This window comes from Entelurus aequoreus, linkage group LG03 (assembly GCF_033978785.1).
Source record: "Entelurus aequoreus isolate RoL-2023_Sb linkage group LG03, RoL_Eaeq_v1.1, whole genome shotgun sequence".
NCBI classification, from domain to species: domain Eukaryota; kingdom Metazoa; phylum Chordata; class Actinopteri; order Syngnathiformes; family Syngnathidae; genus Entelurus; species Entelurus aequoreus.
The window spans coordinates 42,987,665-43,005,348 of record NC_084733.1 but is presented as its reverse complement, the minus strand read 5'-3'; the positions used below and the strand labels follow the sequence as shown (position 1 = coordinate 43,005,348).

Genomic DNA, 17,684 nt, shown 5'->3' with positions numbered 1-17,684 from the left:
GTAATCGAGACGAGACGTAACGAACGCATGAATAATGATCTCAGCGTCGCTAGTGGACAAGATGGAACGAATTTTAGCGATATTACGGAGATGAAAGAAGGCCGTTTTAGTAACACTCTTAATGTGTGACTCAAACGAGAGAGTTGGGTCGAAGATAATACCCAGATTCTTTACCGAGTCGCCTTGTGTAATTGTTTGGTTGTCAAATGTTAAGGTGGTATTATTAAATAGATGTTGGTGTCTAAAACAACAGTGATTAAACATTTGCACAATAACTGATATTGTGTACCTAATATCCCGGTGCACTCCAAAAATAATTACGGAATGTGTGTTTTTCATCTTATTGTGTTGTTGTTGCGTCCGGAAGGAGTCACAAGTTATGACACTCTTTTTAACTTTTATCGCCAATCTTGTGCTAACCACAGGTTCAATTCCGACACATTCTTTCTCATGCGCACACGTCTTTTCTCTCACACACACCACACTTCTCATTCTCCGTCAATTATCTGTCAGGCACGGTATATTTACAAACATTTGTGAACTGTGAACATGACCATACAGATCAACACAAGCATGTCGTTAACTTACAATAGTTATTTTACAGCTTTATTTACATAATAGCTCTCTATTGTCACATGTCCAAACGGCCAAATAGCGTTGCAAATAATAATAGCGACTCGTTCAGAAGTTGCACAGTCCTTCTTCATTAAAGTATTTTCTCCTGGTTTATAAGTTAAACATCCATTTGAAGTCAACTAATGATTGTGAATGATTAGTTGCAGTGTAGTCAAAGATGTTGATTTTGTGGTTGTCGTCTGACGTCACTCTTCTCAAAGAGGAAATGCAGTATCAAGTCATCGACAGCTGCAGTTGCTCTTTCTGGAGACACTGCCCCTCAGAGTTTTGGAAGGTTATTACAAGTATGGTGCCACCCCTCACGGAAGAACTATAAATCAAACAAGATGTCGTCAGAGGGGACACAAGCTACGTGATGCGAGAGTATAGACCAGGCTTAACACACATGGCTGTGACAAAGGAGGGGATCCCGCAGCAGAGACAGCTAGCTGGACAGACACAACTTTGTCCTCCATATGTGTGTCAACATATTTGAACTGTCATAAAGAAAACATTATAGACTTTATTCCTTTATTCAGCAATACAATTTAAAAGGGGCTGATTAAAACATATTCAATTGATGCATTCTGGCGTCCTTTTTTAATAGTGTTTGTTTTGTCATTTAGGAAACTTATTAACATACTTCCTATATGAATGTTTTGCAATGTGCATTTTCTTGTGTCTGGATCATTCCAAAGGCTGCAGTGCTGTGCGCCTCATTGCAGTATGTGCTGTTAGTGTGCTAAAAATAGGTCTCGAAAGGCCAAGTGATTTCGCAATTTATTGTAGTGGCTGGGTAGACATACTTGATGGATAAAAGCTTTGTTTACAATGTGAAAGCAAGCAACAAACTGGATAAAAAAAGAACCGTACAAAATAAAAAAATTTAAAAAACAAGTGAGCAGAGCAAGATAAACTGCACCATATTCCTATTATTTCATCTCTTATGTGTCCGAGATGCGTGAGGTCCCCCACCCTCATTTCACAAGCAGATTTCCCTGAAAAAACATTATTACCTTTAAATACTTTGTGTAACGATCTGTCACTTCATTTCTGTTTGTTTCCTTGTCTGATGTTTATTTCCTGTCAGCGCTCTCATTTTTGTTACATTTCCTGCATGTGTCCCTGAGCGCTTGTTCCCCTCACCTGTCCCTGATTGGCAGCCGGGTACACCTGGTTGCAGTTGCCAATCAGGCGGCTATTTATGCCTGCCTCGCCTGTTCCTCGGGGCTCGAAGATTGACTATGTTTTGAAACTTTGTATACATGACTGCTTCTCCTCTGTTAAATATATTAAAATCCTCTTACCTGCTCGTCGTTCTCGTGGTTCCTGCATCTTGGGGTCCCAAATACTGCAGTCATGCGAGTTCCCAACGCTTTGATCACTGCGCTAACTTCTATGAAAATTATACACATTCATTTGAGCATCCCTTTGGCTAAAGGTAAACAGACAACATGCTTTTTTTTTTTTTTTAAACTGTACATTCTTTGTAGCCCGCAGATAGCTGCTTGGCTAATTGTAACAGCCTACTAAATACTTTTTGTGTAACTGAATAAAACATGCTTTGAATCAAACGTACCAGTCTGAAAATGCCGTGAACACACCAACATGTTCCAGGTGATGGTGTTAAGTCATGTTTGATCGTCCAGGCTACTAGCCGCCTCTTTATTAGCTTAATTACCCAACTTCCTACGGCTGTGCTTTCACGCTAATAATGAGTAAAATCGCACCAATTTCCTTTGTTTTCCTAAAGCGATTATGACCACAATTGTGGCAGTTAATTGTTTTGAATCCATTAAAGAGAAAACAAAAAACGAAACTTAAGCACAGAGTCTTGCATTAGGCCATGTAAATAAGCGATTCAGAGTCTAGCAAGACCCACAATGCAATACGGTTTCCACGTCAAACTTTTTAAGCCCTGTAGTTTCTGTTAAAAATCTGTTCCGATTCTACAGTGAATAAAAGGTGGTACAGATTACAGATGTGTGATGTTTGTTCAACAACATCGCAGAACCCCACAGGTTGGATGGAGCGCATGATAGCTTAAATGTGGAGGGAAATGAGTATCTCCTTATTATGATCTTTCTAGATCACCCTCAACACGCCCACTATTGCACACGCAATTTTTTTTTTAACTTTGCACAAGCTATTTAGCACATGTTAATTGGATCTTCATAGATTAGGCCCTAAATGACTGACTAATGATTGTGTGATTGTGTTTAATTTAATGTGAACACTTATATTGTCCCACCGTGACCTGTTCAGCAATTTGATTGGCTTGCTGGGATGAGGCTAATTTTGTAAAGCATCTGAAGCTTGTGAACCCGAAAAATCCAGAATAGCAATGACAAAGAGGTTTTAAAGCGTGAGAAAGAAGTAGCGTCTTATAATACGGAAATAATAGTATATTCCATGCATTCCCTGCCACCCCCAATTCCCTAGGTAAATGTTGAACAAATAAATATGTTAAGGTTTTCATTTAAATGGAGGTGTACCCCTATTGTAAAGTGTTACAGTGTTTTCTACTAAATACAATGCCTTGCTTTTTGCACCAAACAGGCTAAGAGATGTATTTCCTGTAGACTTTTGTGTCCTTTGAAATGCTCCATTCATCTGTGATGCTTATCAGATACAGATGAGTGAAGGATCGGTCAAACACTGACAAGGACTTCAAGGGACCTCATCAGTCATGTGGTTGGTAACAACTACTTCCGAGATGCTAGATTTTTTGGAGGAAAAAAACACATTTGTAAGCTTAACAGGTATATTGTAGCCTAATAGAAAATAGTTACGCTTTTCAAGACGCTTCAGATCGGCCCAAGAGACTTTGACACGTCACCACAAAGCCACAGACAAGAGAAGATGAACCAGGATAGTCATGCATTACTGACAGTGGACAAAGTAGCGCTGAAGTGGAAATGCCACATTTCATGAGGCGAGTGCTGCTTTCAAAGCCAATGGAAAACTGAAGACGTGTTAAAATAAGTGAGTAAGGGGCATTCAAGTCTCCCCTCCCAGATGTTTGTGGAAAGATTAGAATGGCGAGGTGCTCTGTCATAACTAAGTAACAGACCTTTGAACAGGAGGCGGCTTGTAGCAGCTCCGACTGAGCTCAGCTGTTATTGCGCTTCTTGGACTGCTCCTGTCCGTCGTGCATCTTACGTGTTGTTGTAGACTTTGCATGTCTTTATTGTAAAAACGTGCAGTTTAATCAGGTGTTGACCAGCTAGACAAGCCGTGCTACAAAAAAAAAAAAAAAAACGTCTGCTCACACACTGGAAACAACTCTGTGGGTCATGGGTATTTATTGATGACATCTGTTGTAGGTTAGAGGGCCGCAGAATGTACAAGTACATATGGAAGTCTCTTTTCACAGCACACTGCAAATGGTCAGTGTGTGTGTGTGTGTGTGTGTGTGTGTGTGTGTGCGTGTGTGTACGTGTACGCAACCGAGCGACATCAATTGATATTCATCAGGAGACATTTTGTGTTTTTCTCCGCTTCTCAGTAGCTCTCTGCAGGCACTGTTTTCCCTCCTGCACATTCTTATTGCTTTAGTTTATTACAGCAGCATGGCTGGTGAGGTCATTCATGGCCAACCATGGTGGGATGACAAACTCATTTAAAACGACCCAGCTTCAACACTTTTAGGATTACATCACTTGTGCCTTCCTCCGTCAACCGCACTGTCTGAAATACAATGAAGTCATTTGTTGATGGACAGATGGATAGATAAATATTATTGTGGTTAGCTTATTTTTACACTTGCACAACAATTACTAAACGTTGAGGCCAGTAGCGGTTCTAGCTTCAATGGCACCCTCAAGGGCATCAAAGTTGGGGTGGTTCTGCCATTCAAATAGGTATAAAAAAAGATGTCATGAATGTTAATATAAAATTCTATAGCTGTGAAAGTTTGATAACAAGGTTGCTTAAATTAAATTCAAAACGTCTAACTACTAGACACTCACTCCCTCATTCGTTCGTTTCACCTGGATAGCGGCAAACCTGACATCGAACACTTGACTCAACACAGACATCATAAAGTCATCAAAGCTCACCTTTAAGCATTCACAAACAGAGTACTGACATTTTGGAACAAAGATGAGCTGATAGAAGAAAGATACAAATGTGATACAACGATTTGTGGCTGAGCCCCAATATAGGAGAACATTATGTACAAGTTTCACCTTTGCATCTCATTGCACATAACTGTGGTACATTCAGAGACCTTCGATTAAAGTTAGAAACAGAGCGTCACTAGTTTTTAAAGACAGGAGGAGACTTAACTGCCATGAGATACACTAATATTAATATAATCATAGTAATACTGACATATTATCTTGATTTGTGTTATCCACAAATGACAATCCTATGTGTATCAGCTAATCTAAAAGGAAAACTTGACATATTTATAATAATATTTAAAGGACTAATGACAGGATATAATTATTTAAATTCATTTTCTGGCCACTTTAAGAAAAGTTACATATACTTTTACATTTTTTTCTTTTTTTAACAAAATGTAATTATTTAGGCGGTTTTATTGAGATATTTTATAGATATGTTAAAAAAAAAATATTTAAAAAAAAAGCTGGTTTCAACCAAATCCATTCAATAATTAGTTTTTTTAGTGCATGTAAACAACCAAGTGTGTGTGTACCTGTATAGGTTGGCTTTTTAGGAGCCCAGAATTTGGTGCTATATGCCTGCCCAATCTAAATTGAATTTTATGCAATATCTGTTTATGTAAATTGCATTTTTAACTTCAAATTAACCTGAGAGTAGAGTTCCATTGGTGAGCTAATTTCCTAAATGTGAGCAGTGTGACTTCAAAAGCTTTGAACACATTCAGTATACATAGTTTGACCAATGAGCAAATAGCCTAGGCCAGTGCCAATCAACTAGAGGCCCGCTGGCAAAATCTGGCCCAGGAATGACTCAGACCGGCTGATGAGTTCAGTTAAAAAAACTTGGGATAGACTAACATTTTTGCTGCAGATTCATTAAAATACTAAAGTGCTGTCATATACTAGATCATTTTTGACAAGCTTTTTGTAGTAATTCCTTAAAAAATGCAGAACTCTCCTGTTGCATACGTAGAAAGGATATATTTTCTGAATATTTTAACTCCGACAAAATAATCAGACACAAATCAAATGTTCACTGCAGAGGACACTGTTTTTTTAGGAATATACAAAATAAGAATTTAAATGAAGGGAGAAGTCGGTCCCGGTCGTTAGCTTTCTGGAAATCCTTACATCCATCCATTTTAACCCTGGACAAGTCGCCACCTCATCACAGGGCCAACACAGATAGACAGACAACATTCACACTCACATTCACACACTAGGCCAGGGCCAATTTAGTGTTGCCAATCAACCTATCCCCAGGTGCATGTCTTTGGAGGTGGGAGGAAGCTGGAGTACCCAGAGGGAACCCACGCAGTGACGGGGAGAACATGAAGTGAAGTGAAGTGAATTATATTTGTATAGCGCTTTTCTCTAGTGACTCAAAGTGCTTTTACATATAGTGAAACCCATTATCTAAGTTACATTTGAACCAGAGTGGCACTGGGAGCAGGTGGGTAAAGTGTTTGCCCAAGGACACAACGGAAAAGACTAGGATGGCGGAAGCGGGGATCGAACCTGAAACCCTCAAGTTGCTGGCACCGCCACTCTACCTCTCAAAACCTTCTTATTGTGAGGCATGAGCACTAACCACTGTCTCACCGTGCTGCACTTTCTGAAAAATGATAAAGCTAAGACTATTGAAGGTGCTGTTTGCAACTTCCTCAGAGTAACATTTCTTAAAGCAAAAAATATAACAAGAAAACAACTAACTAGCTTATGTTACTGTGAGTGGTTTAACAGAACTAATTTGTTTGACAAGTTGCTATGTTTTTCACAATTACAAAGTTTATCTAAAAACAATTTTCACCGGCCCACATAAAATAATTGGTTTACGGCGGTCACTCACCCGGTCTCGTCAACACCTACGTGCAGTCAGTGTGCACACATACAAAAGTGAATTATATTTATATAGCGCTTTTTTTTCTTGTGACTCAGAGCTTTACATAGTGGAACCTAAAAGTCTAAGTTACCATTAAACCAGTGTGGGTTTCACTGGGAGCAGGTGGGTAAAGTGTCTTGCCCAAGGACACAATGGCAGTGACTCGAATGGCGGAAGCGGTGATCGAACCTGGCCACTCTACCAAACGAGATATATAGCCCAAAAGCAGTCCAAGATTGGTAGTCATGATGTTGTTATGATAGAATATACGTTCAATGACTGCTAACGCTACCTATCCAAAGTGCTATTATTAGCTAACAATACCTAAAGCTAATGTGCGTGCATGTGTTACGTACATACGTAATTACGCCAGTACGTACGAGAAGCCGTAAGCGGGCAAGATATACTGTTTAAAATACTTTGAAAAGTTAGCGTCCTCCAGGCATTTTGCAGCAAACAGCCCCTTCAATTGTATACTGTTCCTTTGACAGGTTAATTCTAGAAGTGGATTTTTATTTTTACTATTCTTATTAATTAAAATTGGTCGAGAATCCAAATACATTGCAGGTCAACCAGCATTCTAGATTAAATTGTGTGGATTTTTTTGTATCTGAACAATCTACAGTACAAGATTGCAGCATAGTTATGGTTATGGTTTTGTTTTATTTTGCACATACATACATTTACAATATGGTACAAGCCATTTTTCACAACATGTCCGAAAAGGAGTAGGAAGAAGCTGATCTTAATTAAATACAGCCAATTTTACATGTTATAGCAATTTCTTACACATTTGTTTGTTCACTTTCTGTGCTAAATTTGTAACATCAATCAATAAATATGTTCTGTGAATTATTAGTTAAGTTATGACTCATATAATGACAATAAATATCACATTTTCATAGGGTTCAAGGTGTTAATTAAGATTTTTCTTCCTTCCTTTTGAACAGTTTTTCTTTTTGATTGATCATAACTTATTTTCTCACCTTCCAAAGTTGTTTGGTTTGGATCCAAAATTTGCTTTGTTTTTTTAAATTTAAAAAAACAAAAAAACAAAAATGTACTTACTTTTTTTAGAGTTTTGAAGGGTAATCTAGCAGCACAACTGTGTGTGTTCAACCTGGTGAAGGTTCCCCGCTGTTATTGAACTTGTGACCTCATCCCTGAGGGACATGTTCAGACAAAGATAGAGGGCAGCAGAGAGATTTAGACATGCTTATGGAACCTGTGTGGTCTCAAGATATGCACTGTGCAGTCCAACACACACACACACACACACACACACACACACACACACACACACACACACACACACACACACACACACACACACACACACACACACACACACACACACACACACACACACACGTGTGCGCGAACACACACGCATCCAGGCCTTGGCTGAAACTTAGGCCTGATTCATAGTCACTGTTCTCAAGGAGAATACCCAGCAGTGTTGTACCCAGCTCGTAGAAAGCTGGAAGCACACGGGATAAAGCTGTCCAAATAGCCAAACCCCAAATGATAGAAAATGACATTTTGAAAAGGGAATTGGGGCCCAAATATGTGTATCGTTAACACTATTCAAATTATAAATTGTGGCAAAGCATTAAGCCACATTTAACGGCTGGAACTATTCCTCATAAAAAAAAATTTTTTTTTCACATATTGGAAATGTATGTTGACGTCTTGCTTTCAACACATACCTCATAGCACATGTATTTTCACTTAACTTACTGTATTTACAAAACAAAATGTATATTTCCGTCCAGCGGATACGATGGAACCTCGAATTAAGAACCCATTCTTGTAAGATTTTTTTTTGATTTACTGTGCAAATCACGGACCAAATAAAAATATGCTTTGTTGTACAAACCTTTTATCCACCCATTGTGTGCCTCGCAATGCAACCATTTTGTGCCTGGCAGCACATCCATTGTAGGTGGGCTGATCGAGCTCCAATGTTCATTGCTTGTAGGTGTTGTAGGCCTTAGCTACTGTGCTCAGTGATACCTTGTCTACTTTATCTTTGTTTTCTATTAAGCCTTTATATCATTTCTTTGTAGTTTTGCTAGTTCAATATGACTCCAAAGAAAGCAATGGCCAAGCGTGTTTAAAACATTCAGGAAGTATCCACTGTGTTCTGCTGCACGCCAAGAAGATTAAAGGTCAAGTGGATTGTACATATTTATTTCTAATCATTGTAGCGACCTGGCTGTCAAAGTTAAGAAGATTTGTCATTTAAAACAGTGAGTGCACCACAGGGTTAGTGAGAGTGTGTGTGCGTTTAGAGGCCTACTGAAATTAAATGTTTTTATTCAAACGGGGATAGCAGATCCATTCTATGTGTCATACTTGATCATTTCGCGATATTGCCATATTTTTGCTGAAAGGATTTAGTGGAGAACTTCGACGATAAAGTTCGCAACTTTTGGTCGCTGATAAAAAAAAAAAGTCTTGCCTGTACCGGAAGTAGCGTGACGTCACAGGTTGAAAGGCTCCTCACATTTCCCCATTTTTTACACCAGCAGCGAGAGCGATTCGGACCGAGAAAGCGACGATTACCCCATTAATTTGAGCGAGGATAAAAGATTTGTGGATGAGGAACGTGAGAGTGAAGTACTAGAGTGCAGTGCAGGACGTATCTTTTTTCGCTCTGATCGTAACTTAGGTACAAGGGCTCATTGGATTCCACACTTTCTCCTTTTTCTATTGTGGATCACGGATTTGTATTTTAAACCACCTCGGATACTATATCCTCTTGAAAATTAGAGTTGAGAACGCGAAATGGACATTCACAGTGACTTTTATCTCCACGACAATACATCAGCGAAGCACTTTAGCTACGGAGCTAACGTGATAGCATTGGGCTTAATTGCAGATCGAAAAACAAAATAAATAAACCCCTGACTGGAAGGATAGACAGATAATCAACAATACTATTAAACCCTGGACATGTAACTATACGGTTAATGCTTTCCAGCCTGGCGAAGCTTAACAATGCTGTTGCTAACGACGCCATTGAAGCTAACTTAGCTACGAGACCTCACAGAGCTGTGCTAAAAACATTAGCGCTCCACCTACGCCAGCCCTCATCTGCTCATCAACACCCGTGCTCACCTGCGTTCCAGCGATCGACGGAGCGACGAAGGACTTCACCCGATCATCGATGCGGTCTGCGGCTAGCGTCGGATAGCGCGTCTGCTATCCAAGTCGAAGTCCTCCTGGTTGTGTTGCTGCAGCCAGCCGCTAATACACCGATCCCACCTAAATCTTTCTTCTTTGCAGTCTTCATTGTTCATTAAACAAATTGCAAAAGATTCACCAACACAAATGTCCAGAATACTGCGGAATTTTGCGATGAAAAAAGAGCTTTTTGTATTGGATACAATGTGTCCTAATACTTCCGTATCAACCATAGACGTCACGCGCATACGTCATCATACATAGACGTTTTCAACCGGAAGTTTCGCGGGCAATTTAAAATTGCACTTTATAAGTTAACCCGGCCGTATTGGCATGTGTTGCAATGTTAAGATTTCATCATTGATATATAAACTATCAGACTGTGTGGTCGGTAGTAGTGGGTTTCAGTAGGCCTTTAAGGCAGGTACAAATGAGGACAGCTTAGCTTGTTGTTGTTGTTTTGGCTTTGTTATTAAATAAATAGTTGTGTTTGTTTGATGAACAGTACTGCATACTGTATGTGTTCAAAGTTAACAAACATTTACTAAAATATGGACTTTTGTCGAGGCTAAAGCCCATTTTTCATGTTTACATTGTTTATTTTGGATAAAGTTGCTTCCATATACAATTGAACCTTGAGTTACAAACACCTCTATTTTTTTAATTTAATTAAATTTTTTATTTTAATGTATTATTTTTTCGGTCAGTGGTCAATAAAATAAAGAAAAACTATTTTACATCTATGAATTGACAATGTTACAGACCGAAAGGGTTTAGGCTGAAGTTAAACACTTACAGTATCTTGCCTAACCCTATTAACAAACTTAAATACAAGATGTAGTATAACCAGGAGACGTACACAGCATAAACACTGTTCAAATATATACACAGTAAAGACATAGACCAACAGTTGTGAAATATCCCTGTACACGTGTTGGTTAAACATTTGTACTAATACTACACTATCTACAAACACTTATACTTCCATTATTAGTTATGTCCCACATTTAGTTGTGTAATTAACATTGATTATAGTATTAACTACTGGTGTTTATTCAAGAACAATATATTTGTTTAAGACATTGGCCTTAAAGGTTTTTTTAAACGTGTGAATGGAACTGGAACATTTTGAGGCATCATCCAAGCTGTTCCACAAATGAACCCTCTTAACAGAAACACATTTACTTTTTAAAATAGTTCTCATTTTTGCTTTCTGAAAGACAGATGAACCTCTTAGGTCATAGGGCAGTGGTTCTTAACCTTGTTGGAGGCACCGAACCCCACCAGTTTCATATGCTCATTCACCGAACCCTTCTTTAGTGAAAAATAAAAACAATTTTTTTTTCAAATTCAAGACAAAGTTATATGTTTTTGGTAACACTTTAGTATGGGGAACATATTCTAAATAACAAAGACTTAATTTAGAGTTATTTGGTTAGGGTTCGGGCTAGGGTTAGAGGGTTAGGGTTATAATAAGGCCATGCCGAGTAAGGCATTAATAAGTACTTAATAATGACTAGTTAAGAGCCAATATGTTACTAATTTGCATGTTGATAAGCAACTAATTAATGGTGAATATGTTCCCCATAATAAAGTGTTACCATGTTTTTTTTACTGGTGCACAAAATGAACCGTGCATGAACATCACCTTGTTCAAACAACAAAACCAACACAGTGCATAAACTCACAACAAATTACACACCTGCAAATCAGTCAAATGTTGGCGTATCCGTAATACGCCGATAGGGAGAAGTGTGTATTTACACGATGAGTCGGGTGTGCTTTGACCTCCGCCGAACCCCTGAGGCCGACTCACCGAACCCCTAGGGTTCGATCGAACCCAGGTTAAGAACCACTGTCATAGGGACTCTCCCTGTATTTAAACCTTTTCGGTTTACGAACCTTTACATCACGCCAAATATGCCTCTGTGTGCAAACCATATCTCGGCGTACCAATGTTAATTTTGTTGACTAAACATGTTTGTCTTCATTTTTATAAACACCTTATTTCCCCTTGATGTAATTAGGACAATAACACATTTTAAAAAAAATGCACTATAACTAAAACGAAGACGAAATGAATTGACAATTTACTCAACTAAATAAAACTACACAAAAAAGGTTGACAGAGATGAAATCCTATCATATTTATTTTTGTCTTTAAGCGAGTGGGATAAAATATCCAAACACAGTGGCATGTGGGAGAGGGTATGAAAGGTATCCAATCGGAACTAGCGTTTTTGTAAGGCACACAGTTTTGATTCAGTACAATAAATCAATACAATATGTCTTCTACACCAGAAAGAAAGTGAAGGGAAGACATATGAACGCGCTTCACTTTTGCCACGATAAATAACAAAACAACATTTTAACGTTGTGGCTCGATTTTCTTTGTCAAAAATACAACAGACTTGAAGCGTCATGATCTGTAGACAAACCATCAGGACAAATGACGCAACAGTAAGTGGGCCAAAGGTAATATTTGGAAATGACTCACACTGTACTGAATTACTGTTACTATTAAAGACAATAGCGCAGGATCAAGCTTACTACACCAAGTAGATGTCCAAAAATAAATACTGACTCATAAACAAACAATTTTTGTAGTAGACCATGATGCCGCCATCAGTTGAGCGGAGCTTACCCGCCAATACGTATACCTGTACAGTGCACTTTGATCCATGTTCAGATGATATTCTGCTCAGCTATTAATTGCACAATTTGACAACCTAAAAGAACAAATTTGTCATTTTTCAAGCTAACACACAAAGAAGGACAGCTATGTGAGACATATATATATATATATATATATATATATATATATATATATATATATATATATATATATATATATATATATATATATATATATATATCCATCCATTTTCTACCGCTTATTCCCTTCGGGAATATATATATATATATATATATATATATATATATATATATATATATATATATATATATATATATATATATATATATATATATATATATATATATATATATATATATAGAGCTAGTGTCTTCAAAGTGTGCAATTTTTTTCTTAAAATAGTGTATGGATTTTCGTTGAGGCTACAACCAAATATTAATGTTTACATTGATTCTTATGAGGAACTCTGCTTCACTATACGACGTTTTCGGTTTATGAACGATGTTGAAGAACCAATCAAATTTGTACATCGCGGTTCCACTCTACCGACTTTTCTTGTTCAAAATCCAATTAAGTTATTACATCGAGGTTCCACTGTAGTTGTGCACTGTGACCCAACACCTTCGTCACTTATTGTTGGGTACAGTTCCTCAATAAGAAACAAATATTTGACATAACTTAGAAGCGTGTTACAAAATTTCTAGCTTCTTTTCGACTTGTTAGAAAAACTTAAAGAGGTTTTCCAGTGAGACTGATTGAATTCCTGCTTGTGGTAGTTTTTATTTTTTTCTAAACGCTCTGGATCTTTTTTTGTGTTGGAAATGAGAATGGTGATATCCTCAAGAGGACCGTGCTGCCTAAGAACTTAATACAAGTCATATCTGCGGCGGCAACTGCTCACGGAGCACCACCAACAAGGAAAAGTTCCTGGTCATTTTTTACAAGTAGGACCACGCCCTGAGTCTTAGCAGATATTTACAGAGGTGGGACCAAGTCATTGCTTTGCAAGTCACAAGTAAGTCTCAAGTCTTTGCCCTCAAGTCTCGAGTCAAGTCCCGAGTCAAGACAGGCAAGTCCCGAGTCAAGTCCAAAGTCAAGACTAGAAAGTCTCAAGTCAAGTCCCAAGTCCTGCATTTTGAGTTTCGAGTCCTTTCAAGTCCTTTTAACCACAGACTAATATTTTTACACAGATTGTGTATGCTTTTAAAACGCTGTATTTATTTATTAAAACAAGTGCATTTGAAATTGCAGGAAAAAAAATAGTGCTGACATTGCAATTCATAATAGCACTATTAACCAGTCATTTTAATAGTTTAAACAATTTTAAACATTTAACTCATTCCTTTACAGAATAAACACATTTGCAAAAACAAACATTAACATACTATTGGTTGTATTTTATGAAAATAACATTACCACAAAGTTGAGAAGGAGCAAAGATCTTCAATATTTGTATGTGAGAATCACAAAGAAATCTTCTGGGGGAGGATGACACCCCTACAGGGGTTTGGTTTACAAACTTTCAGCCCCACCTAAAACAAAATTCACCAGCCGCCACTGATTATGATGCATTCTCATTTTAGGCAAAGTATAAGACAATACTTTCTTAACAGTATAATTGTAACCAGGAATAAGTCTTCAAGTAACAATATTCAAATACTAACATTGTTGGGTAAGACAGCATTTGGTTTTATTCTGAATCCAGTGAAACAGATTGGTGGTTTTAGCTGATATAAAGACTTTCAGGTGTTTATATATGTTTAAGTATTTGGCAGACGCTTTTATCCAAAGCGACATACATAAAAAATAGATATAAAACAATCACTGTAAACATTATCATTTAAGGGAAGAATGTAATACAAAATATCAATACAAAGTGTCAAGACAGAATAAACTCTCTGCTGCTGCAGCAACAGAGTTACAGTCTATAGGTCCCTAAAATATATAGATATCTAATGTATTCATACATTGTTTATGTAGGATAAACGCATGTATATATAATCTAATCATATTGTTTCTTCAATTTAAAAATAGCTGACCGTTTTTTTCCCCCTTCTCTGGGATTATATTCCCAGTTTTGATCTCGGACGTCTGGTCACTTATAGCGTATAAGAATATTATATTACTGTTAAGCAAACTATGAATAATAAAAACGCCAAAACATGTGTCCGTTATCATAGCTACACGTATGACAAAAAAAACGCGTGAAAATCAGTGGTATTCAGTGAGGTAAGATTAATTAAATTTGCTGACAGTTCATTGCTCCTGCCAAATGAATTGCACTGAGTGGAGCGGATCACCACTCCAAGATGGCGGCTCTGCGTCTCGTCTGCGCCAGTAGGCAGTAGCGCTCAATGCTGCGTACCCTTATAAGATGTCTATGGTTATAACGTTAGCAGTGAGTTTACAGCCTCACTGATTTAACTACACAGCAAATAAAAGTCATGTTACTTAGCCAATAAACGTTATCTTACATTCAAAACTTACCCTTCTTTGTGCAACTTCAAATGTCGAACGAAGTTGGAAGTTGTTGCGTCTCCGTCTGTAATATTCGAACTGCGTGATTTGCATATGGCAATTCGTTTTTTGTTGACCAAGTCGTAGTTTTTATACCCGAACGAAACCAACTTTGGCATAATTGTTTCTCACTGCCGCATTGTTTGACAACTCATGTTCGGTGGTTGTCCTGCAATTGGATTGGATGAGAGCTGTGGGATGAAAATAACGTAGATTTAATTTGATTGGCTGTTGTACTGACAGCACACACGCTGACAAGCAGCACACACGCTTATAGACACAGACGTATAAAATGAAAGATACGGAGCGCTCCCAAATAACTTTTTAAGGTTTGGGTTTTGGGGAAAGTAGCAAGTCATGTCAAGTCAAAAGCCTCAAGTCCAAGTGAAGTCACAAGTCATTGATGTTAAAGTCTAAGTCGAGTTGCAAGTCTCTTTACATTTTGTCAAGTCGAGTCTAAAGTCATCAAATTCATGACTCGAGTCTGACTCGAGTCCAAGTCATGTGACTCGAGTCCACACCTCTGGATATTTATGTCTTATGAAAAACAGCTTTGCAGTTTCACCAACAAGAGAAAGAGCTCGGCATCTTTCTCCTCAATGCTGAATGAAGGCAGCTGAAGCGGATTAAGCTAAATGTCCTTGGAGGAAAAAAAAATCAGCTCACTACAGAGTAGAGGAAAAAATGACAGCAGAACACTGACCACCACTATGTGTTCTCAACAGATGTGAAGATCATCTTTTTTGTTGCCGACGTGGCAAAAAAACCTAATTAGGAATTTCAATTAAGTGTGAGGTTGTCGTTAAAATTAGGCAGAACACCACCGTATTGGTGTTGTTTGGAATAAAAATGCTCTCAACGGCACAAACATTGTACAAGTTTTGCCATGCTGTGGTTCCCCCACTCTGCTGGTAGTACTTAAGTAAAGGACTTCTTACCTGCACGCCGCCTGCCATCTCTGTATCTTGGGGTCACGCCTCCAGCTGTCACGCCTAAATGCACCACTAAGTTTTGAATTACTCTTGAAGGGGAACTGCACTTTTTTGGGAATTTTACCTATCGTTCACAGCCATTACGGGAGACAAGAAGACAAAAGGTTGTTTTTTTTGCATTCAAACATGTAAAAATCGGCTCGTTCTAGGTGGCTAGCAATGCAGCTAATATGAGCAATCAATTCTGCCTTTAAATCACTTTAAAAATGCGTTCAAAAACAGTCAACAATACTTAATTTAAGTTCCGTAACCTGTATAATAACCAAGTGTTTCCTGTTGATTTTGGGGAAGCAATCCATTTATGTCGAAATAGCTTGTTCCACATTTGCAGCTTCGAGTGACTTTTACCTCATTCTCTCGGCTTCCGTCTGCTCCAAAGTTTCACCCTCTTCTTTGTGCTCGCTTCTAGAAGCAGCAGTTCATCCTCTGTATATTTAGCTTTTGAATCCTCATTTGCCCCAAAATAGTCATCTTTGTTGTCCGTTACCAAGTCTGCCATGATAAGAACACACTCGCGTGTTTTATTCCGGAAGTAGGAACACAAGTTGTTGCCAGAAGTCGGATGTGCGCTGCTTTGGAAACAGAAATCAATGCGTGGAAGAAAGAAATCTCGGAAATGATTAGAATAACCAAAATACGGTAAATATTGAACATATTGCATATTGTTATGAACGTGTCTGTAAACAAAACGTTGGAGTGTGTTGAAGTAGTTTTAGAGGGCTTTGAAGGCTACAATGGTGACTTCCATTAGACACATCTTTCAAACGCTTTTTATGAGCTTTAAAATCCAAAAATAAAAAGACATGTGTGTTCTTCACTTCTCAATCGCTAGATTTAGATTGTAGCTAACTAGCTATTAGGCAGAAAGTTATCAATCAATCAATCAATGTTTATTTATATAGCCCTAAATCACAAGTGTCTCAAAGGGCTGCACAAGCCACAAGGACATCCTCGGTACAGAGCCCACATAAGGGCAAGGAAAAACTCACCCCAGTGGGACGTCGATGTGAATGACTATGAGAAACCTTGGAGAGGACCGCACATGTGGGTAACCCCCACTCTAGGGGAGACCGAAAGCAATGGATGGAAAGTTAGAAAGACAAAACATTGTTTTTCCAATCATGAGAAGAAAGAAAGTGAGTGTGAAGTGCTGAAAAGATGAAGACAAAGTGGATGATCGAGGTGTGCCTGTAGCTGGCTTGGTAGAACGGTATTAGCATAGCACTGCTACAACTTCCACCATCAAAAAACAGCTTTAAAATATGTACATTTAGCCATGAAAATATGGAGATGCTGCTGATGGTGTGTTTGACAGAGTACAACCTTGCAAGAGATATCATAGAAGTCTGGTTCTACAGTGGGTAAACATTGTACTATATTATTTACTTTATAAAACTACTGTAGTTGTTTTTGATACAATATTTTATTTCTTATTATTTTTATTTAAAAAGGATATTACATTTTAAAATGGTGGTGTTTTTAAGCGTCCATCGTGGATTCATTTGATTTAAATTCATTTCAATGGGGAAGACTGATTTGAGTATTTTGATTACGAGTTTCGTCACAGAACCAAGCCGTGGTACCACTTTAGTTACTATAATGTATGTGTTTGGTTGACAGTTAAGCATGTTTAATAACATGCTCATACAGTTAACCGTTTTTGGCCACTCAAATACTTGAAAAAGTTTTTTGTTTATTTTTAA

At 38.0% G+C, this 17,684-nt stretch overlaps 1 long non-coding RNA gene across 1 annotated transcript in view; it reads right to left on the bottom strand.

Moving 5' to 3' along the window:
* Window positions 1-3,946: 3,946 nt before the first annotated feature.
* LOC133645666 (uncharacterized) overlaps window positions 3,947-17,684 on the bottom strand; it is a 47,791-nt gene continuing 34,053 nt past the window's right edge. Inside the window, exon 6 of the long non-coding RNA XR_009825171.1 lies at window positions 3,947-4,463. This is a non-coding gene — a long non-coding RNA (uncharacterized LOC133645666). The remainder of the gene's footprint in view (window positions 4,464-17,684) is intronic.